Source organism: Cervus elaphus, unplaced genomic scaffold, assembly GCF_910594005.1.
Source record: "Cervus elaphus unplaced genomic scaffold, mCerEla1.1, whole genome shotgun sequence".
NCBI lineage: Eukaryota > Metazoa > Chordata > Mammalia > Artiodactyla > Cervidae > Cervus > Cervus elaphus.
The window spans coordinates 4,139,896-4,161,296 of record NW_025316782.1 but is presented as its reverse complement, the minus strand read 5'-3'; positions in this window follow the sequence as shown (position 1 = coordinate 4,161,296).

Below are 21,401 nucleotides of genomic sequence, written 5' to 3'. Positions count from 1 at the left end.
GCAGGGCCTGTCTCCACACTGCAAGGTGCTGGAGCTCAGAGGGACTCGTCAGAGGGAAGGGACCAGCAAGGGGCTGGATGCCCAAGACCTCTTTGGCCCAGCAGCCTCAGGGCAGCAGGGAGAGCAAGAGGCCCAGTGTGGCCCTAGGTCGGCTCTGCCCCTTCCCAAACAGGCGGCCAGCCCAGCAGCTGCCTGAGAGTCTCTGGCTCCCCCGAGCTCTCTGCTGGTGCAGGGGACAGGAACAGACCTGTGCATGTGGTTCTGCCTTGGCCAGGGACTGTGGACCCCCTGCCTGGCCCCCTGGCTCAGGGGCAAGGGCCGGGAGAGAGCACCACCCCGAAGCGCTTTTCTCCCGGGCTTGGGAGCATTGTGCGCAGCTGGCGGGAACAGCCGGCGAGAGTGCTTGCAAAGCGGCCTTTGGAGGCAGCCGGGGAGGTCTTCCAGCGGGAGAGGGCCGGTTGTGCTCAGAGGCCCCACAGGCCAGGGGCAGGACCCAGCAATTCCCCTTCCCCTGGCCAGCCTTGCCCAGACCTTCCTGGCATCCGGGGCTACTGCCCCACCAAGGGGCAGGCTGCGGGGACTGGGTCCAGACATGCCCGGGCGCCTCCCCAGGCTCATCCCCGCTGGTGCCTTTCCCCTGGGCCTAGGCCTCGGTTGAGGCCTCCTTGGAGAGGAGGTTGCTGGCAGGGGCTCTCTCCACACTGCAAGGTGCTGGAGCTCAGAGGGACTCGTCAGAGGGAAGGGACCAGCAAGGGGCTGGATGCCCAAGACCTCTTTGGCCCAGCAGCCTCAGGGCAGCAGGGAGAGCAAGAGGCCCAGTGTGCCCCTAGGTCGGATCTGACCCTTCCCACACAGGCGGCCAGCCCAGCAGCTGCCTGACAGACTCTGGCTCCCCCGAGCTCTCTGCCGGTGCAGGGGGCAGGAACAGACGTGTGCATGTGGTTCTGCCTTGGCCTGGGACTGTGGACCCCCTGCCTGGCCCCCAGGCTCAGGGGCAAGGGCCGGGAGAGAGCACCACCCCGAAGCGCTTTTCTCCCGGGCTTGGGAGCATTGTGCGCAGCTGGCGGGAACAGCCGGCGAGAGTGCTTGCAAAGCGGCCTTGGAGGCAGCCCGGGAGGACTTCCAGCGGGAGAGGGCCGATTGTGCTCAGAGGCCCCACAGGCCAGGGGCAGGACCCAGCAGGGCCCCTGACCCTGGCCAGCCTTGCCCAGACCTTCCTGGCCTCCGGGGGTACTGCCCCACCAAGGGGCAGGCTGCGGGGACTGGGCCCAGACATGCCCGGGCGCCTCCCCAGGCTCATCCCCGCTGGTGCCTTTCCCCTGGGCCTAGGCCTCGGTTGAGGCCTCCTTGGAGAGGAGGTTGCTGGCAGGGCCTGTCTCCACACTGCAAGGTGCTGGAGCTCAGAGGGACTCGTCAGAGGGAAGGGACCAGCAAGGGGCTGGATGCCCAAGACCTCTTTGGCCCAGCAGCCTCAGGGCAGCAGGGAGAGCAAGAGGCCCAGTGTGCCCCTAGGTCGGCTCTGCCCCTTCCCAAACAGGCGGCCAGCCCAGCAGCTGCCTGAGAGTCTCTGGCTCCCCCGAGCTCTCTGCTGGTGCAGGGGACAGGAACAGACCTGTGCATGTGGTTCTGCCTTGGCCAGGGACTGTGGACCCCCTGCCTGGCCCCCAGGCTCAGGGGCAAGGGCCGGGAGAGAGCACCACCCCGAAGCGCTTTTCTCCCGGGCTTGGGAGCATTGTGCGCAGCGGGCGGGAACAGCCGGCGAGAGTGCTTGCAAAGCGGCCTTTGGAGGCAGCCGGGGAGGTCTTCCAGCGGGAGAGGGCCGGTTGTGCTCAGAGGCCCCACAGGCCAGGGGCAGGACCCAGCAAGTCCCCTTCCCCTGGCCAGCCTTGCCCAGACCTTCCTGGCCCCCGGGGCTACTGCCCCACCAAGGGGCAGGCTGCGGGGACTGGGTCCAGACATGCCCGGGCACCTCCCCAGGCTCATCCCCGCTGGTGCCTTTCCCCTGGGCCTAGGCCTCGGTTGAGGCCTCCTTGGAGAGGAGCTTGCTGGCAGGGGCTCTCTCCACACTGCAAGGTGCTGGAGCTCAGAGGGCTTCGTCAGAGGGAAGGGACCAGCAAGGGGCTGGATGCCCAAGACCTCTTTGGCCCAGCAGCCTCAGGGCAGCAGGGAGAGCAAGAGGCCCACTGTGCCTCTAGGTCGGCTCTGCCCCTTCCCACACGGGCGGCCAGCCCAGCAGCTGCCTGACAGACTCTGGCTCCCCCGAGCTCTCTGCCGGTGTAGGGGGCAGGAACAGACGTGTGCATGTGGTTCTGCCTTGGCCTGGGAGTGTGGACCCCTGCCTGGCCCTCAGGCTCAGGGGCAAGGGCCGGGAGAGAGCACCACCCCGAAGCGCTTTTCTCCCGGACTTGGGAGCATTTTGCGCGGCTGGCGGGAACAGCCGGCGAGAGTGCTTGCAAAGCGGCCTTTGGAGGCAGCCGGGGAGGTCTTCCAGCGGGAGAGGGTCGGTTGTGCTCAGAGGCCCCACAGGCCAGGGGCAGGACCCAGCAAGTCCCCTTCCCCTGGCCAGCCTTGCCCAGACCTTCCTGGCCTCCGGGGGTACTGCCCCACCAAGGGGCAGGCTACGGGGACTGGGTCCAGACATTCCCCTGCGCCTTCCCAGGCTCATCCCCGCTGGTGCCTTTCCCCTGGGCCTAGGCCTCGGTTGAGGCCTCCTTGGAGAGGAGGTTGCTGGCAGGGGCTCTCTCCACACTGCAAGGTGCTGGAGCTCAGAGGGCTTCGTCAGAGGGAAGGGACCAGCAAGGGGCTGGATGCCCAAGACCTCTTTGGCCCAGCAGCCTCAGGGCAGCAGGGAGCGCAAGAGGCCCACTGTGCCTCTAGGTCGGCTCTGCCCCTTCCCACACGGGCAGCCAGCCCAGCAGCTGCCTGACAGACTCTGGCTCCCCCGAGCTCTCTGCCGGTGTAAGGGGCAGGAACAGACGTGTGCATGTGGTTCTGCCTTGGCCTGGGAGTGTGGACCCCTGCCTGGCCCTCAGGCTCAGGGGGAAGGGCCAGGAGAGAGCACCACCCCGATGCGCTTTTCTCCCGGATTTGGGAGCATTTTGCGCGGCTGGCGGGAACAGCCGGCGAGAGTGCTTGCAAAGCGGCCTTTGGAGGTAGCCGGAGAGGTCTTCCAGCGGGAGAGGGCCGTGTGCTCAGAGGCCCCACAGGCCAGGGGCAGGACCCAGCAGGGCCCCTGCCCCTGGCCAGCCTTGCCCAGACCTTCCTGGCCTCCGGGGCTACAGCCCCACCAAGGGGCAGGCTGCGGGGACTGGGCCCAGACATGTCTGGGCGCCTCCCCAGGCTCATCCCCGCTGGTGCCTTTCCCCTGGGCCTAGGCCTCGGTTGAGGCCTCCTTGGAGAGGAGGTTGCTGGCAGGTGCTGTCTCCACACTGCAAGGTGCTGGAGCTCAGAGGGACTCGTCAGAGGGAAGGGACCAGCAAGGGGCTGGATGCCCAAGACCTCTTTGGCCCAGCAGCCTCAGGGCAGCAGGGAGAGCAAGAGGCCCACTGTGCCCCTAGGTCGGCTCTGCCCCTTCCCACACAGGCGGCCAGCCCAGCAGCTGCCTGACAGTCTCTGGGTCCCCCGAGCTCTCTGCTGGTGCAGGGGGCAGGAACAGACCTGTGCATGTGGTTCTGCCTTGGCCACGGACTGTGGACCCCCTGCCTGGCCCCCAGGCTCAGGGGCAAGGGCCGGGACAGAGCACCACCCCGAAGCGCTTTTCTCCCGGGCTTGGGAGCATTGTGCGCAGCTGGCGGGAACAGCCGGCGAGAGTGCTTGCAAAGCGGCCTTTGGAGGCAGCCGGGGAGGTCTTCCAGCGGGAGAGGGCCGGTTGTGCTCAGAGGCCCCACAGGCCAGGGGCAGGACCCAGCAGGGCCCCTTCCCCTGGCCAGCGTTGCCCAGACCCTCCTGGTCTCCGGGGGTACTGCCCCACCAAGGGGCAGGCTGCGGGGATTGGGTCCAGACATTCCCCTGCGCCTTCCCAGGCTCATCCCCGCTGGTGCCTTTCCCCTGGGCCTAGGCCTCGGTTGAGGCCTCCTTGGAGAGGAGGTTGCTGGCAGGGGCTCTCTCCACACTGCAAGGTGCTGGAGCTCAGAGGTCTTCGTCAGAGGGAAGGGACCAGCAAGGGGCTGGATGCCCAAGACCTCTTTGGCCCAGCAGCCTCAGGGCAGCAGGGAGAACAAGAGGCCCAGTGTGCCCCTAGGTCGGATCTGACCCTTCCCACACAGGCGGCCAGCCCAGCAGCTGCCTGACAGTCTCTGGCTCCCCCGAGCTCTCTGCCGGTGCAGGGGGCAGGAACAGACGTGTGCATGTGGTTCTGCCTTGGCCTGGGACTGTGGACCCCCTGCCTGGCCCCCAGGCTCAGGGGCAAGGGCCGGGAGAGAGCACCACCCCGAAGCGCTTTTCTCCCGGGCTTGGGAGCATTGTGCGCAGCTGGCGGGAACAGCCGGCGAGAGTGCTTGCAAAGCGGCCTTGGAGGCAGCCGGGGAGGACTTCCAGCGTGAGAGGGCCGGTTGTGCTCAGAGGCCCCACAGGCCAGGGGCAGGACCCAGCAGGGCCCCTGACCCTGGCCAGCCTTGCCCAGACCTTCCTGGCCTCCGGGGGTACTGCCCCACCAAGGGGCAGGCTGCGGGGACTGGGCCCAGACATGCCTGGGCGCCTCCCCAGGCTCATCCCCGCTGGTGCCTTTCCCCTGGGCCTAGGCCTCGGTTGAGGCCTCCATGTAGAGGAGGTTGCTGGCAGGGCCTGTCTCCACACTGCAAGGTGCTGGAGCTCAGAGGGACTCGTCAGAGGGAAGGGACCAGCAAGGGACTGGATGCCCAAGACCTCTTTGGCCCAGCAGCCTCAGGGCAGCAGGGAGAGCAAGAGGCCCAGTGTGCCCCTAGGTCGGCTCTGCCCCTTCCCAAACAGGCGGCCAGCCCAGCAGCTGCCTGAGAGTCTCTGGCTCCCCCGAGCTCTCTGCTGGTGCAGGGGACAGGAACAGACCTGTGCATGTGTTTCTGCCTTGGCCAGGGACTGTGAACCCCCTGCCTGGCCCCCAGGCTCAGGGGCAAGGGCCGGGAGAGAGCACCACCCCGAAGCGCTTTTCTCCCGGGCTTGGGAGCATTGTGCGCAGCTGGCGGGAACAGCCGGCGAGAATGCTTGCAAAGCGGCCTTTGGAGGCAGCCGGGGAGGTCTTCCAGCGGGAGAGGGCCTCTTGTGCTCAGAGGCCCCACAGGCCAGGGGCAGGACCCAGCAAGTCCCCTTCCCCTGGCCAGCCTTGCCCAGACCTTCCTGGCCTCCGGGGCTACTGCCCCACCAAGGGGCAGGCTGCGGGGACTGGGTCCAGACATGCCCGGGCGCCTCCCCAGGCTCATCCCCGCTGGTGCCTTTCCCCTGGGCCTAGGCCTCGGTTGAGGCCTCCTTGGAGAGGAGCTTGCTGGCAGGGGCTCTCTCCACACTGCAAGGTGCTGGAGCTCAGAGGGCTTCGTCAGAGGGAAGGGACCAGCAAGGGGCTGGATGCCCAAGACCTCTTTGGCCCAGCAGCCTCAGGGCAGCAGGGAGAGCAAGAGGCCCACTGTGCCTCTAGGTCGGCTCTGCCCCTTCCCACACGGGCGGCCAGCCCAGCAGCTGCCTGACAGACTCTGGCTCCCCCGAGCTCTCTGCCGGTGTAGGGGGAAGGAACAGACGTGTGCATGTGGTTCTGCCTTGGCCTGGGAGTGTGGACCCCTGCCTGGCCCTCAGGCTCAGGGGCAAGGGCCGGGAGAGAGCACCACCCCGAAGCGCTATTCTCCCGGAATTGGGAGCATTTTGCGCAGCTGGCGGGAACAGCCGGCGAGAGTGCTTGCAAAGCGGCCTTTGGAGGCAGTCGGGGAGGTCTTCCAGCGGGAGAGGGTCGGTTGTGCTCAGAGGCCCCACAGGCCAGGGACAGCACACAGCAGGTCCCCTTCCCCTGGCCAGCCTTGCCCAGACCTTCCTGGCCTCCGGGGGTACTGCCCCACCAAGGGGCAGGCTACGGGGAATGGGTCCAGACATTCCCCTGCGCCTTCCCAGGCTCATCCCCGCTGGTGCCTTTCCCCTGGGCCTAGGCCTCGGTTGAGGCCTCCTTGGAGAGGAGGTTGCTGGCAGGGGCTCTCTCCACACTGCAAGGTGCTGGAGCTCAGAGGGCTTCGTCAGAGGGAAGGGACCAGAAAGGGGCTGGATGCCCAAGACCTCTTTGGCCCAGCAGCCTCAGGGCAGCAGGGAGAGCAAGAGGCCCACTGTGCCTCTAGGTCGGCTCTGCCCCTTCCCACACGGGCAGCCAGCCCAGCAGCTGCCTGACAGACTCTGGCTCCCCCGAGCTCTCTGCCAGTGTAGGGGGCAGGAACAGACGTGTGCATGTGGTTCTGCCTTGGCCTGGGAGTGTGCACCCCCTGCCTGGCCCTCAGGCTCAGGGGGAAGGGCCGGGAGAGAGCACCACCCCGAAGGGCTTTTCTCCCGGACTTGGGAGCATTTTGCGCGGCTGGCGGGAACAGCCGGCGAGAGTGCTTGCAAAGCGGCCTTTGGAGGCAGCCGGGGAGGTCTTCCAGCGGGAGAGGGCCGGTTGTGCTCAGAGGCCCCACAGGCCAGGGGCAGGACCCAGCAGGGCCTCTGTCCCTGGCCAGCCTTGCCCAGACGTTCCTGGCCTCCGGGGGTACAGCCCCACCAAGGGGCAGGCTGCGGGGACTGGGCCCAGACATGCCTGGGCGCCTCCCCAGGCTCATCCCCGCTGGTGCCTTTCCCCTGGGCCTAGGCCTCGGTTGAGGCCTCCTTGGAGAGGAGGTTGCTGGCAGGGCCTGTCTCCACACTGCAAGGTGCTGGAGCTCAGAGGGACTCGGCAGAGGGAAGGGACCAGCAAGGGGCTGGATGCCCAAGACCTCTTTGGCCCAGCAGCCTCAGGGCAGCAGGGAGAGCAAGAGGCCCAGTGTGCCCCTAGGTCGGCTCTGCCCCTTCCCAAACAGGCGGCCAGCTCAGCAGCTGCCTGAGAGTCCCTGGCTCCCCCGAGCTCTCTGCTGGTGCAGGGGACAGGAACAGACCTGTGCATGTGGTTCTGCCTTGGCCTGGGACTGTGGACCCCCTGCCTGGCCCCCAGGCTCAGGGGCAAGGGCCGGGAGAGAGCACCACCCCGAAGCGCTTTTCTCCCGGGCTTGGGAGCATTGTGCGCAGCTGGCGGGAACAGCCGGCGAGAGTGCTTGCAAAGCGGCCTTTGGAGGCAGCCGGGGAGGTCTTCCAGCGGGAGAGGGCCGGTTGTGCTCAGAGGCCCCACAGGCCAGGGGCAGGACCCAGCAAGTCCCCTTCCCCTGGCCAGCCTTGCCCAGACCTTCCTGGCCTCCGGGGCTACTGCCCCACCAAGGGGCAGGCTGCGGGGACTGGGTCCAGACATGCCCGGGCGCCTCCCCAGGCTCATCCCCGTTGGTGCCTTTCCCCTGGGCCTAGGCCTCGGTTGAGGCCTCCTTGGAGAGGAGGTTGCTGGCAGGTGCTCTCTCCACACTGCAAGGTGCTGTAGCTCAGAGGGCTTCGTCAGAGGGAAGGGACCAGCAAGGGGCTGGATGCCCAAGACCTCTTTGGCCCAGCAGCCTCAGGGCAGCAGGGAGAGCAAGAGGCCCACTGTGCCTCTAGGTCGGCTCTGCCCCTTCCCACACGGGCGGCCAGCCCAGCAGCTGCCTGACAGTCTCTGGCTCCCCCGAGATCTCTGCCGGTGTAGGGGGCAGGAACAGACGTGTGCATGTGGTTCTGCCTTGGCCTGGGAGTGTGGACCCCCTGCCTGGCCCTCAGGCTCAGGGGGAAGGGCCGGGAGAGAGCACCACCCCGAAGCGCTTTTCTCCCGGACTTGGGAGCATTTTGCGCGGCTGGCGGGAACAGCCGGCGAGAGTGCTTGCAAAGCGGCCTTTGGAGGCAGCCGGGGAGGTCTTCCAGCGGGAGAGGGCCGGTTATGCTCAAAAGCCCCACAGGCCAGGGGCAGGACCCAGCAGGGCCCCTGCCCCTGGCCAGCCTTGCCCAGACCTTCCTGGCCTCCGGGGGTACAGCCCCACCAAGTGGCAGGCTGCGGGGACTGGGCCCAGACATGTCTGGGCGCCTCCCAAGGCTCATCCCCGCTGGTGCCTTTCCCCTGGGCCTAGGCCTCGGTTGAGGCCTCTTTGGAGAGGAGGTTGCTGGCAGGGCCTGTCTCCACACTGCAAGGTGCTGGAGCTCAGAGGGACTCGTCAGAGGGAAGGGACCAGCAAGGGGCTGGATGCCCAAGACCTCTTTGGCCCAGCAGCCTCAGGGCAGCAGGGAGAGCAAGAGGCCCAGTGTGCCCCTAAGTCGGCTCTGCCCCTTCCCAAACAGGCGGCCAGCCCAGCAGCTGCCTGAGAGTCTCTGGCTCCCCCGAGCTCTCTGCTGGTGCAGGGGACAGGAACAGACCTGTGCATGTGGTTCTGCCTTGGCCAGGGACTGTGGACCCCCTGCCTGGCCCCCAGGCTCAGGGGCAAGGGCCGGGAGAGAGCACCACCCCGAAGCGCTTTTCTCCCGGGCTTGGGAGCATTGTGCGCAGCTGGCGGGAACAGCCGGCGAGAGTGCTTGCAAAGCGGCCTTTGGAGGCAGCCGGGGAGGTCTTCCAGCGGGAGAGGGCCGGTTGTGCTCAGAGGCCCCACAGGCCAGGGGCAGGACCCAGCAAGTCCCCTTCCCCTGGCCAGCCTTGCCCAGACCTTCCTGGCCTCCGGGGCTACTGCCCCACCAAGGGGCAGGCTGCGGGGACTGGGTCCAGACATGCCCGGGCGCCTCCCCAGGCTCATCCCCGCTGGTGCTTTCCCCTGGACCTAGGCCTCGGTTGAGGCCTCCTTGGAGAGGAGGTTGCTGGCAGGGGCTCTCTCCACACTGCAAGGTGCTGGAGCTCAGAGGGCTTCGTCAGAGGGAAGGGACCAGCAAGGGGCTGGATGCCCAAGACCTCTTTGGCCCAGCAGCCTCAGGGCAGCAGGGAGAGCAAGAGGCCCACTGTGCCTCTAGGTCGGCTCTGCCCCTTCCCACACGGGCGGCCAGCCCAGCAGCTGCCTGACAGACTCTGGCTCCCCCGAGCTCTCTGCCGGTGTAGGGGGCAGGAACAGACGTGTGCATGTGGTTCTGCCTTGGCCTGGGAGTGTGGACCCCTGCCTGGCCCTCAGGCTCAGGGGCAAGGGCCGGGAGAGAGCACCACCCCGAAGCGCTTTTCTCCCGGACTTGGGAGCATTTTGCGCGGCTGGCGGGAACAGCCGGCGAGAGTGCTTGCAAAGCGGCCTTTCGAGGCAGCCGGGGAGGTCTTCCAGCGGGAGAGGGTCGGTTGTGCTCAGAGGCCCCACAGGCCAGGGACAGCACCCAGCAGGTCCCCTTCCCCTGGCCAGCCTTGCCCAGACCTTCCTGGCCTCCGGGGGTACTGCCCCACCAAGGGGCAGGCTACGGGGACTGGGTCCAGACATTCCCCTGCGCCTTCCCAGGCTCATCCCCGCTGGTGCCTTTCCCCTGGGCCTAGGCCTCGGTTGAGGCCTCCTTGTAGAGGAGGTTGCTGGCAGGGGCTCTCTCCACAATGCAAGGTGCTGGAGCTCAGAGGGCTTCGTCAGAGGGAAGGGACCAGCAAGGGGCTGGATGCCCAAGACCTCTTTGGCCCAGCAGCCTCAGGGCAGCAGGGAGAGCAAGAGGCCCACTGTGCCTCTAGGTCGGCTCTGCCCCTTCCCACACGGGCAGCCAGCCCAGCAGCTGCCTGACAGACTCTGGCTCCCCCGAGCTCTCTGCCGGTGTAGGGGGCAGGAACAGACGTGTGCATGTGGTTCTGCCTTGGCCTGGGAGTGTGGACCCCCTGCCTGGCCCTCAGGCTCAGGTGGAAGGGCCGGGAGAGAGCACCACCCCGAAGCGCTTTTCTCCCGGACTTGGGAGCATTTTGCGCGGCTGGCGGGAACAGCCGGCGAGAGTGCTTGCAAAGCGGCCTTTGGAGGCAGCCGGGGAGGTCTTCCAGCGGGAGATAGCCGGTTGTGCTCAGAGGCCTCACAGGCCAGGGGCAGGACCCAGCAGGGCCCCTGACCCTGGCCAGCCTTGCCCAGACCTTCCTGGTCTCCGGGGGTACAGCCCCACCAAGGGGCAGGCTGCGGGGACTGGGCCCAGACATGTCTGGGCGCCTCCCCAGGCTCATCCCCGCTGGTGCCTTTCCCCTGGGCCTAGGCCTCGGTTGAGGCCTCCTTGGAGAGGAGGTTGCTGGCAGGGGCTCTCTCCACACTGCAAGGTGCTGGAGCTCAGAGGGACTCGTCAGAGAGAAGGGACCAGCAAGGGGCTGGATGCCCAAGACCTCTTTGGCCCAGCAGCCTCAGGGCAGCAGGGAGAACAAGAGGCCCAGTGTGCCCCTAGGTCGGCTCTGCCCCTTCCCACACAGGCGGCCAGCCCAGCAGCTGCCTGACAGTCTCTGGCTCCCCCGAGCTCTCTGCCGGTGTAGGGGGCAGGAACAGACCTGTGCATGTGGTTCTGCCTTGGCCTGGGAGTGTGGACCCCTGCCTGGCCCTCAGGCTCAGGGGCAAGGGCCGGGAGAGAGCACCACCCCGAAGCGCTTTTCTCCCGGACTTGGGAGCATTTTGCGCGGCTGGCGGGAACAGCCGGCGAGAGTGCTTGCAAAGCGGCCTTTGGAGGCAGCCGGGGAGGTCTTCCAGCGGGAGAGGGTCGGTTGTGCTCAGAGGCCCCAAAGGCCAGGGACAGCACCCAGCAGGTCCCCTTCCCCTGGCCAGCCTTGCCCAGACCTTCCTGGCCTCCGGAGGTACTGCCCCACCAAGGGGCAGGCTACGGGGACTGGGTCCAGACTTTCCCCTGCGCCTTCCCAGGCTCATCCCCGCTGGTGCCTTTCCCCTGGGCCTAGGCCTCGGTTGAGGCCTCCTTGGAGAGGAGGTTGCTGGCAGGGGCTCTCTCCACACTGCAAGGTGCTGGAGCTCAGAGGGCTTCGTCAGAGGGAAGGGACCAGCAAGGGGCTGGATGCCCAAGACCTCTTTGGCCCAGCAGCCTCAGGGCAGCAGGGAGAGCAAGAGGTCCACTGTGCCTCTAGGTCGGCTCTGCCCCTTCCCACACGGGCAGCCAGCCCAGCAGCTGCCTGACAGACTCTGGCTCCCCCGAGCTCTCTGCCGGTGTAGGGGGCAGGAACAGACGTGTGCATGTGGTTCTGCCTTGGCCTGGGAGTGTGGACCCCCTGCCTGGCCCTCAGGCTCAGGGGCAAGGGCCGGGAGAGAGCACCACCCCGAAGCGCTTTTCTCCCGGGCTTGGGAGCATTGTGCGCGGCTGGCGGGAACAGCCGGCGAGAGTGCTTGCAAAGCGGCCTTGGAGGCAGCCGGGGAGGACTTCCAGCGTGAGAGGGCCGGTTGTGCTCAGAGGCCCCACAGGCCAGGGGCAGGACCCAGCAGGGCCCCTGCCCCTGGCCAGCCTTGCCCAGACCTTCCTGGCCTCCGGGGGTACAGCCCCACCAAGGGGCAGGCTGCGGGGACTGGGCCAAGACATGTCTGGGCGCCTCCCCAGGCTCATCCCCGCTGGTGCCTTTCCCCTGGGCCTAGGCCTCGGTTGAGGCCTCCTTGGAGAGGAGGTTGCTGGCAGGTGCTGTCTCCACACTGCAAGGTGCTGGAGCTCAGAGGGACTCGTCAGAGGGAAGGGACCAGCAAGGGGCTGGATGCCCAAGACCTCTTTGGCCCAGCAGCCTCAGGGCAGCAGGGAGAGCAAGAGGCCCAGTGTGCCCCTAGGTCGGCTCTGCCCCTTCCCAAACAGGCGGCCAGCCCAGCAGCTGCCTGAGAGTCTCTGGCTCCCCCGAGCTCTCTGCTGGTGCAGGGGACAGGAACAGACCTGTGCATGTGGTTCTGCCTTGGCCAGGGCCTGTGGACCCCCTGCCTGGCCCCCAGGCTCAGGGGCAAGGGCCGGGAGAGAGCACCACCCCGAAGCGCTTTTCTCCCGGGCTTGGGAGCATTGTGCGCAGCTGGCGGGAACAGCCGGCGAGAGTGCTTGCAAAGCGGCCTTTGGAGGCAGCCGGGGAGGTCTTCCAGCGGGAGAGGGCCGGTTGTGCTCAGAGGCCCCACAGGCCAGGGGCAGGACCCAGCAAGTCCCCTTCCCCTGGCCAGCCTTGCCCAGACCTTCCTGGCCTCCGGGGGTACTGCCCCACCAAGGGGCAGGCTGCGGGGACTGGGTCCAGACATGCCCGGGCGCCTCCCCAGGCTCATCCCCGCTGGTGCCTTTCCCCTGGGCCTAGGCCTCGGTTGAGGCGTCCTTGGAGAGGAGGTTGCTGGCAGGGGCTCTCTCCACACTGCAAGGTGCTGGAGCTCAGAGGGCTTCGTCAGAGGGAAGGGACCAGCAAGGGGCTGGATGCCCAAGTCCTCTTTGGCCCAGCAGCCTCAGGGCAGCAGGGAGAGCAAGAGGCCCACTGTGCCTCTAGGTCGGCTCTGCCCCTTCCCACACGGGCGGCCAGCCCAGCAGCTGCCTGACAGACTCTGGCTCCCCCGAGCTCTCTGCCGGTGTAGGGGGCAGGAACAGACGTGTGCATGTGGTTCTGCCTTGGCCTGGGCGTGTGGACCCCTGCCTGGCCCTCAGGCTCAGGGGCAAGGGCCGGGAGAGAGCACCACCCCGAAGCGCTTTTCTCCCGGACTTGGGAGCATTTTGCGCGGCTGGCGGGAACAGCCGGCGAGAGTGCTTGCAAAGCGGCCTTTGGAGGCAGCCGGGGAGGTCTTCCAGCGGGAGAGGGTCGGTTGTGCTCAGAGGCCCCACAGGCCAGGGACAGCACCCAGCAGGGCCCCTTCCCCTGGCCAGCCTTGCCCAGACCTTCCTGGCCTCCGGGGGAACTGCCCCACCAAGGGGCAGGCTGCGGGGACTGGGTCCAGACATTCCCCTGCGCCTTCCCAGGCTCATCCCCGCTGGTGCCTTTCCCCTGGGCCTAGGCCTCGGTTGAGGCCTCCTTGGAGAGGAGGTTGCTGGCAGGGGCTCTCTCCACACTGCAAGGTGCTGGAGCTCAGAGGGCTTCGTCAGAGGGAAGGGACCAGCAAGGGGCTGGATGCCCAAGACCTCTTTGGCCCAGCAGCCTCAGGGCAGCAGGGAGAGCAAGAGGCCCACTGTGCCTCTAGGTCGGCTCTGCCCCTTCCCACACGGGCAGCCAGCCCAGCAGCTGCCTGACAGACTCTGGCTCCCCCGAGCTCTCTGCCGTTGTAGGGGGCAGCAACAGACGTGTGCATGTGGTTCTGCCTTGGCCTGGGAGTGTGGACCCCCTGCCTGGCCCTCAGGCTCAGGGGGAAGGGCCGGGAGAGAGCACCACCCCGAAGCGCTTTTCTACCGGACTTGGGAGCATTTTGCGCGGCTGGCGGGAACAGCCGGCGAGAGTGCTTGCAAAGCGGCCTTTGGAGGCAGCCGGGGAGGTCTTCCAGCGGGAGATAGCCGGTTGTGCTCAGAGGCCTCACAGGCCAGGGGCTGGACCCAGCAGGGCCCCTGCCCCTGGCCAGCCTTGCCAGACCTTCCTGGCCTCCGGGGGTACAGCCCCACCAAGGGGCAGGCTGCGGGGACTGGGCCCAGACATGTCTGGGCGCCTCCCCAGGCTCATCCCCGCTGGTGCCTTTCCCCTGGGCCTAGGCCTCGGTTGAGGCCTCCTTGGAGAGGAGGTTGCTGGCAGGGGCTCTCTCCACACTGCAAGGTGCTGGAGCTCAGAGGGACTCGTCAGAGAGAAGGGACCAGCAAGGGGCTGGATGCCCAAGACCTCTTTGGCCCAGCAGCCTCAGGGCAGCAGGGAGAGCAAGAGGCCCAGTGTGCCCCTAGGTCGGCTCTGCCCCTTCCTTCACAGGCGGCCAGCCCAGCAGCTGCCTGAGAGTCTCTGGCTCCCCCGAGCTCTCTGCCGGTGTAGGGGGCAGGAACAGACGTGTGCATGTGGTTCTGCCTTGGCCTGAGAGTGTGGACCCCTGCCTGGCCCTCAGGCTCAGGGGCAAGGGCCGGGAGAGAGCACCACCCCGAAGCGCTTTTCTCCCGGACTTGGGAGCATTTTGCGCGGCTGGCGGGAACAGCCGGCGAGAGTGCTTGCAAAGCGGCCTTTGGAGGCAGCCGGGGAGGTCTTCCAGCGGGAGAGGGTCGGTTGTGCTCAGAGGCCCCACAGGCCAGGGACAGCACCCAGCAGGTCCCCTTCCCCTGGCCAGCCTTGCCCAGACCTTCCTGGCCTCCGGGGGTACTGCCCCACCAAGTGGCAGGCTACGGGGACTGGGTCCAGACTTTCCCCTGCGCCTTCCCAGGCTCATCCCCGCTGGTGCCTTTCCCCTGGGCCTAGGCCTCGGTTGAGGCCTCCTTGGAGAGGAGGTTGCTGGCAGGGGCTCTCTCCACACTGCAAGGTGCTGGAGCTCAGAGGGCTTCGTCAGAGGGAAGGGACCAGCAAGGGGCTGGATGCCCAAGACCTCTTTGGCCCAGCAGCCTCAGGGCAGCAGGGAGAGCAAGAGCCCCAGTGTGCCCCTAGGTCGGCTCTGCCCCTTCCCACACAGGCGGCCAGCCCAGCAGCTGCCTGACAGTCTCTGGCTCCCCCGAGCTCTCTGCTGGTGCAGGGGGCAGGAACAGACCTGTGCATGTGGTTCTGCCCTGGCCAGGGACTGTGGACCCCTTGCCTGGCCCCCAGGCTCAGGGGCAAGGGCCGGGAGAGAGCACCACCCCGAAGCGCTTTTCTCCCGGGCTTGGGAGCATTGTGCGCAGCTGGCGGGAACAGCCAGCGAGAGTGCTTGCAAAGCGGCCTTTGGAGGCAGCCGGGGAGGTCTTCCAGCGGGAGAGGGCCGGTTATGCTCAGAGGCCCCACAGGCCAGGGGCAGGACCCAGCAGGGCCCCTTCCCCTGGCCAGCCTTGCCCAGACCTTCCTGGTCTCCGGGGGTACTGCCCCACCAAGGGGCAGGCTGCGGGGACTGTGTCCAGACATTCCCCTGCGCCTTCCCAGGCTCATCCCCGCTGGTGCCTTTCCCCTGGGCCTAGGCCTCGGTTGAGGCCTCCTTGGAGAGGAGGTTGCTGGCAGGGGCTCTCTCCACACTGCAAGGTGCTGGAGCTCAGAGGGCTTCGTCAGAGGGAAGGGACCAGCAAGGGGCTGGATGCCCAAGACCTCTTTGGCCCAGCAGCCTCAGGGCAGCAGGGAGAGCAAGAGGCCCACTGTGCCTCTTTGTCGGCTCTGCCCCTTCCCACACGGGCAGCCAGCCCAGGAGCTGCCTGACAGACTCTGGCTCCCCCAAGCTCTCTGCCGGTGTAGGGGGCAGGAACAGACGTGTGCATGTGGTTCTGCCTTGGCCTGGGAGTGTGGACCCCCTGCCTGGCCCTCAGGCTCAGGGGGAAGGGCCGGGAGAGAGCACCACCCCGAAGCGCTTTTCTCCCGGACTTGGGAGCATTTTGCGCGGCTGGCGGGAACAGCCGGCGAGAGTGCTTGCAAAGCGGCCTTTGGAGGCAGCCGGGGAGGTCTTCCAGCGGGAGAGGGCCGGTTGTGCTCAGAGGCCCCACAGGCCAGGGGCAGGACCCAGCAGGGCCCCTGTCCCTGGCCAGCCTTGCCCAGACCTTCCTGGCCTCCGGGGCTACTGCCCCACCAAGGGGCAGGCTGCGGGGACTGGGCCCAGACATGCCTGGGCGCCTCTCCAGGCTCATCCCCGCTGGTGCCTTTCCCCTGGGCCTAGGCCTCGTTTGAGGCCTCCTTGGAGAGGGGGTTGCTGGCAGGGCCTGTCTCCACACTGCAAGGTGCTGGAGCTCAGAGGGACTCGTCAGAGGGAAGGGACCAGCAAGGGGCTGGATGCCCAAGACCTCTTTGGCCCAGCAGCCTCAGGGCAGCAGGGAGAGCAAGAGGCCCAGTGTGCCCCTAGGTCGGCTCTGCCCCTTCCCAAACAGGCGGCCAGCCCAGCAGCTGCCTGAGAGTCTCTGGCTCCCCCGAGCTCTCTGCTGGTGCAGGGGACAGGAACAGACCTGTGCATGTGGTTCTGCCTTGGCCAGGGACTGTGGACCCCCTGCCTGGCCCCCAGGCTCAGGGGCAAGGGCCGGGAGAGAGCACCACCCCGAAGCGCTTTTCTCCCGGGCTTGGGAGCATTGTGCGCAGCTGGCGGGAACAGCCGGCGAGAGTGCTTGCAAAGCGGCCTTTGGAGGCAGCCGGGGAGGTCTTCCAGCGGGAGAGGGCCGGTTGTGCTCAGAGGCCCCACAGGCCAGGGGCAGGACCCAGCAAGTCCCCTTCCCCTGGCCAGCCTTGCCCAGACCTTCCTGGCCTCCGGGGCTACTGCCTCACCAAGGGGCAGGCTGCGGGGACTGGGTCCAGACATGCCCGGGCGCCTCCCCAGGCTCATCCCCGCTGGTGCCTTTCCCCTGGGCCTAGGCCTCGGTTGAGGCGTCCTTGGAGAGGAGGTTGCTGGCAGGGGCTCTCTCCACACTGCAAGGTGCTGGAGCTCAGAGGGCTTCGTCAGAGGGAAGGGACCAGCAAGGGGCTGGATGCCCAAGACCTCTTTGGCCCAGCAGCCTCAGGGCAGCAGGGAGAGCAAGAGGCCCACTGTGCCTCTAGGTCGGCTCTGCCCCTTCCCACACGGGCGGCCAGCCCAGCAGCTGCCTGACAGACTCTGGCTCCCCCGAGCTCTCTGCCGTTGTAGGGGGCAGGAACAGACGTGTGCATGTGGTTCTGCCTTGGCCTGGGCGTGTGGACCCCTGCCTGGCCCTCAGGCTCAGGGGCAAGGGCCGGGAGAGAGCACCACCCCGAAGCGCTTTTCTCCCGGACTTGGGAGCATTTTGCGCGGCTGGCGAGAACAGCCGGCGAGAGTGCTTGCAAAGCGGCCTTTGGAGGCAGCCGGGGAGGTCTTCCAGCGGGAGAGGGCCGGTTGTGCTCAGAGGCCCCACAGGCCAGGGGCAGGACCCAGCAGGGCCCCTATCCCTGGCCAGCCTTGCCCAGACGTTCCTGGCCTCCGGGGGTACTGCCCCACCAAGGGGCAGGCTGCGGGGACTGGGCCCAGACATGCCTGGGCGCCTCCCCAGGCTCATCCCCGCTGGTGCCTTTCCCCTGGGCCTAGGCCTCGGTTGAGGCCTCCTTGGAGAGGAGGTTGCTGGCAGGGCCTGTCTCCACACTGCAAGGTGCTGGAGCTCAGAGGGACTCGTCAGAGGGAAGGGACCAGCAAGGGGCTGGATGCCCAAGACCTCTTTGGCCCAGCAGCCTCAGGGCAGCAGGGAGAGCAAGAGGCCCACTGTGCCCCTAGGTCGGCTCTGCCCCTTCCCAAACAGGCGGCCAGCCCAGCAGCTGCCTGAGAGTCTCTGGCTCCCCCGAGCTCTCTGCTGGTGCCCGGGACAGGAACAGACCTGTGCATGTGGTTCTGCCTTGGCCAGGGACTGTGGACCCCCTGCCTGGCCCCCAGGCTCAGGGGCAAGGGCCGGGAGAGAGCACCACCCCGAAGCGCTTTTCTCCCGGGCTTGGGAGCATTGTGCGCAGCTGGCGGGAACAGCCGGCGAGAGTGCTTGCAAAGCGGCCTTTGGAGGCAGCCGGGGAGGTCTTCCAGCGGGAGAGGGCCGGTTGTGCTCAGAGGCCCCACAGGCCAGGGGCAGGACCCAGCAAGTCCCCTTCCCCTGGCCAGCCTTGCCCAGACCTTCCTGGCCTCCGGGGGTACTGCCCCACCAAGGGGCAGGCTGCGGGGACTGGGTCCAGACATGCCCGGGCGCCTCCCCAGGCTCATCCCCGCTGGTGCCTTTCCCCTGGGCCTAGGCCTCGGTTGAGGCCTCCTTGGAGAGGAGGTTGCTGGCAGGGGCTCTCTCCACACTGCAAGGTGCTGGAGCTCAGAGGGCTTCGTCAGAGGGAAGGGACCAGCAAGGGGCTGGATGCCCAAGACCTCTTTGGCCCAGCAGCCTCAGGGCAGCAGGGAGAGCAAGAGGCCCACTGTGCCTCTAGGTCGGTTCTGCCCCTTCCCACACGGGCGGCCAGCCCAGCAGCTGCCTGACAGACTCTGGCTCCCCCGAGCTCTCTGCCGGTGTAGGGGGCAGGAACAGACGTGTGCATGTGGTTCTGCCTTGGCCTGGGAGTGTGGACCCCTGCCTGGCCCTCAGGCTCAGGGGCAAGGGCCGGGAGAGAGCACCACTCCGAAGCGCTTTTCTCCCGGACTTGGGAGCATTTTGCGCGGCTGGCGGGAACAGCCGGCGAGAGTGCTTGCAAAGCGGCCTTTGGAGGCAGCCGGGGAGGTCTTCCAGCGGGAGAGGGCCGGTTATGCTCAGAGGCCCCACAGGCCAGGGTCAGGACCCAGCAGGGCCCCTTCCCCTGGCCAGCCTTGCCCAGACCTTCCTGGTCTCCGGGGGTACTGCCCCACCAAGGGGCAGGCTGCGGGGACTGGGTCCAGACATTCCCCTGCGCCTTCCCAGGCTCATCCCCGCTGGTGCCTTTCCCCTGGGCCTAGGCCTCGGTTGAGGCCTCCTTGGAGAGGAGGTTGCTGGCAGGGGCTCTCTCCACACTGCAAGGTGCTGGAGCTCAGAGGGCTTCGTCAGAGGGAAGGGACCAGCAAGGGGCTGGATGCCCAAGACCTCTTTGGCCCAGCAGCCTCAGGGCAGCAGGGAGAGCAAGAGGCCCACTGTGCCTCTTTGTCGGCTCTGCCCCTTCCCACACGGGCAGCCAGCCCAGGAGCTGCCTGACAGACTCTGGCTCCCCCAAGCTCTCTGCCGGTGTAGGGGGCAGGAACAGACGTGTGCATGTGGTTCTGCCTTGGCCTGGGAGTGTGGACCCCCTGCCTGGCCCTCAGGCTCAGGGGGAAGGCCCGGGAGAGAACCACCCCCAAGCGCTTTTCTCCCGGACTTGGGAGCATTTTGCGCGGCTGGCGGGAACAGCCGGCGAGAGTGCTTGCAAAGCGGCCTTTGGAGGCATCCGGGGAGGTCTTCCAGCGGGAGAGGGCCGGTTGTGCTCAAAGGCCCCACAGGCCAGGGGCAGGACCCAGCAGGGCCCCTGTCCCTGGCCAGCCTTGCCCAGACGTTCCTGGCCTCCGGGGGTACTGCCCCACCAAGGGGCAGGCTGCGGGGACTGGGCCCAGACATGCCTGGGCGCCTCTCCAGGCTCATCCCCGCTGGTGCCTTTCCCCTGGGCCTAGGCCTCGGTTGAGGCCTCCTTGGAGAGGAGGTTGCTGGCAGGGCCTGTCTCCACACTGCAAGGTGCTGGAGCTCAGAGGGACTCGTCAGAGGGAAGGGACCAGCAAGGGGCTGGATGCCCAAGACCTCTTTGGCCCAGCAGCCTCAGGGCAGCAGGGAGAGCAAGAGGCCCAGTGTGCCCCTAGGTCGGCTCTGCCCCTTCCCAAACAGGCGGCCAGCCCAGCAGCTGCCTGAGAGTCTCTGGCTCCCCCGAGCTCTCTGCTGGTGCAGGGGACAGGAACAGACCTGTGCATGTGGTTCTGCCTTGGCCAGGGACTGTGGACCCCCTGCCTGGCCCCCAGGCTCAGGAGCAAGGGCCGGGAGAGAGCACCACCCCGAAGCGCTTTTCTCCCGGGCTTGGGAGCATTGTGCGCAGCTGGCGGGAACAGCCGGCGAGAGTGCTTGCAAAGCGGCCTTTGGAGGCAGCCGGGGAGGTCTTCCAGCGGGAGAGGGCCGGTTGTGCTCAGAGGCCCCACAGGCCAGGGGCAGGACCCAGCAAGTCCCCTTCCCCTGGCCAGCCTTGCCCAGACCTTCCTGGCCTCCGGGGCTACTGCCCCACCAAGGGGCAGGCTGCGGGGACTGGGTCCAGACATGCCCGGGCGCCTCCCCAGGCTCATCCCCGCTGGTGCCTTTCCCCTGGGCCTAGGCCTCGGTTGAGGCGTCCTTGGAGAGGAGGTTGCTGGCAGGGGCTCTCTCCACACTGCAAGGTGCTGGAGCTCAGAGGGCTTCGTCAGAGGGAAGGGACCAGCAAGGGGCTGGATGCCCAAGTCCTCTTTGGCCCAGCAGCCTCAGGGCAGCAGGGAGAGCAAGAGGCCCACTGTGCCTCTAGGTCGGCTCTGCCCCTTCCCACACGGGCGGACAGCCCAGCAGCTGCCTGACAGACTCTGGCTCCCCCGAGCTCTCTGCCGGTGTAGGGGGCAGGAACAGACGTGTGCATGTGGTTCTGCCTTGGCCTGGGCGTGTGGACCCCTGCCTGGCCCTCAGGCTCAGGGGCAAGGGCCGGGAGAGAGCACCACCCCGAAGCGCTTTTCTCCCGGACTTGGGAGCATTTTGCGCGGCTGGCGGGAACAGCCGGCGAGAGTGCTTGCAAAGCGGCCTTTGGAGGCAGCCGGGGAGGTCTTCCAGCGGGAGAGGGCCGGTTGTGCTCAGAGGCCCCACAGGCCAGGGGCAGGACCCAGCAGGGCCCCTGTCCCTGGCCAGCCTTGCCCAGACCTTCCTGGCCTCCGGGGCTACTGCCCCACCAAGGGGCAGGCTGCGGGGACTGGGTCCAGACATGCCCGGGCGCCTCCCCAGGCTCATCCCCGCTGGTGCCTTTCCCCTGGGCCTAGGCCTCGGTTGAGGCCTCCTTGGAGAGGAGGTTGCTGGCAGGTGCTGTCTCCACACTGCAAGGTGCTGGAGCTCAGAGGGACTCGTCAGAGGGAAGGGACCAGCAAGGGGCTGGATGCCCAAGACCTCTTTGGCCCAGCAGCCTCAGGGCAGCAGGGAGAGCAAGAGGCCCAGTGTGCCCCTAGGTCGGCTCTGCCCCTTCCCACACAGGCGGCCAGCCCAGCAGCTGCCTGACAGTCTCTGGCTCCCCCGAGCTCTCTGCTGGTGCAGGGGGCAGGAACAGACCTGTGCATGTGGTTCTGCCTTGGCCAGGGACTGTGGACCCCCTGCCTGGCCCCCAGGCTCAGGGGCAAGGGCCGGGAGAGAGCACCACCCCGAAGCGCTTTTCTCCCGGGCTTGGGAGCATTGTGCGCAGCTGGCGGGAACAGCCGGCGAGAGTGCTTGCAAAGCGGCCTTTGGAGGCAGCCGGGGAGGTCTTCCAGCGGGAGAGGGCCGGTTGTGCTCAGAGGCCCCACAGGCCAGGGGCAGGACCCAGCAGGGCCCCTTCCCCTGGCCAGCCTTGCCCAGACCTTCCTGGTCTCCGGGGGTACTGCCCCACCAAGGGGCAGGCTGCGGGGACTGGGTCCAGACATTCCCCTGCGCCTTCCCAGGCTCATCCCCGCTGGTGCCTTTCCCCTGGGCCTAGGCCTCGGTTGAGGCCTCCTTGGAGAGGAGGTTGCTGTAAGGGGCTCTCTCCACACTGCAAGGTGCTGGAGCTCAGAGGGCTTCGTCAGAGGGAAGGGACCAGCAAGGGGCTGGATGCCCAAGACCTCTTTGGCCCAGCAGCCTCAGGGCAGCAGGGAGAGCAAGAGGCCCACTGTGCCTCTAGGTCGGCTCTGCCCCTTCCCACACGGGCAGCCAGCCCAGCAGCTGCCTGACAGACTCTGGCTCCCCCGAGCTCTCTGCCGGTGTAGGGGGCAGGAACAGAC